Raw genomic sequence first — 846 nt, forward strand, 5'->3', positions numbered from 1 at the left:
ATTGGCAATACTTGGGTTGTAGTGTTACTGCGACTGCCATAGGAAAAATAGTCATCCTGGTGTTTTCCCTTTAAAAATGCCAAATACAGGACATAGTCAGGTGTGTCACTGAATGTGATGTAAAGAGTACGGCTGATACCTTGGGAACCTGTGGGCTTTCTTTCTAGAGGTGTGGGTGAGTTTTAAAGTGGAAAAGCAGTAGTAACTTGCCACCATAGAAAACTCTCTTGCTCTCTGGAGGGCGTTGGCTCAGGAACATGGGTGGGGTTATTTTGTTTCTAAAGTTGACCTAGTCTAGACTTGAGGAGTGACAAAGTCATCAGACTGACTTTGCGCATTCCTAGGCTCTCTGCCTCTACATGTCCATCTGTAACTTGGGCATAAAAAAAACGCAGACGTGCACCTGACTACTACTCCAGGAGTCTCCCGCCAGCCAGGAAAAGAGGACGAGTCCGCCACCTAGGAAGCCCGGTGTGTCAGGGGAATGTTGGCGATCTGGGCTTTAGTCCCGGGAGGCCAGACGCTTGGCAGAAAAGCGCCCACCAAGCAGGCATTAGGAGATAAGCCTTGACAGGTGAGGATAGGCGTCCGGCGGATTGGCGAGAGGGGTGGAGGCCTGGGCTCCAAGAGGCTTTGTTCAATTACTAGCCAGGCCCCAGTTTCGGGAGAAACCAATTAGATCCCCGCTGGGGGATCATCTGACCTCGCGTTCCGGCCCAGGAGGGGCTTCGTAAGGGGCGGGGCCAGGCGGAAGGCTCCTCCGGGACCCGGGCGCCGGCCGTGCGGGGGAGTCCCGGGCGCTTCAGCAAAGCCCCGCCCCGTCCCGCGCCCGCCAGGCCCCGCCCC

Source organism: Suricata suricatta, chromosome 1 (assembly GCF_006229205.1).
Source record: "Suricata suricatta isolate VVHF042 chromosome 1, meerkat_22Aug2017_6uvM2_HiC, whole genome shotgun sequence".
Lineage (NCBI taxonomy): Eukaryota > Metazoa > Chordata > Mammalia > Carnivora > Herpestidae > Suricata > Suricata suricatta.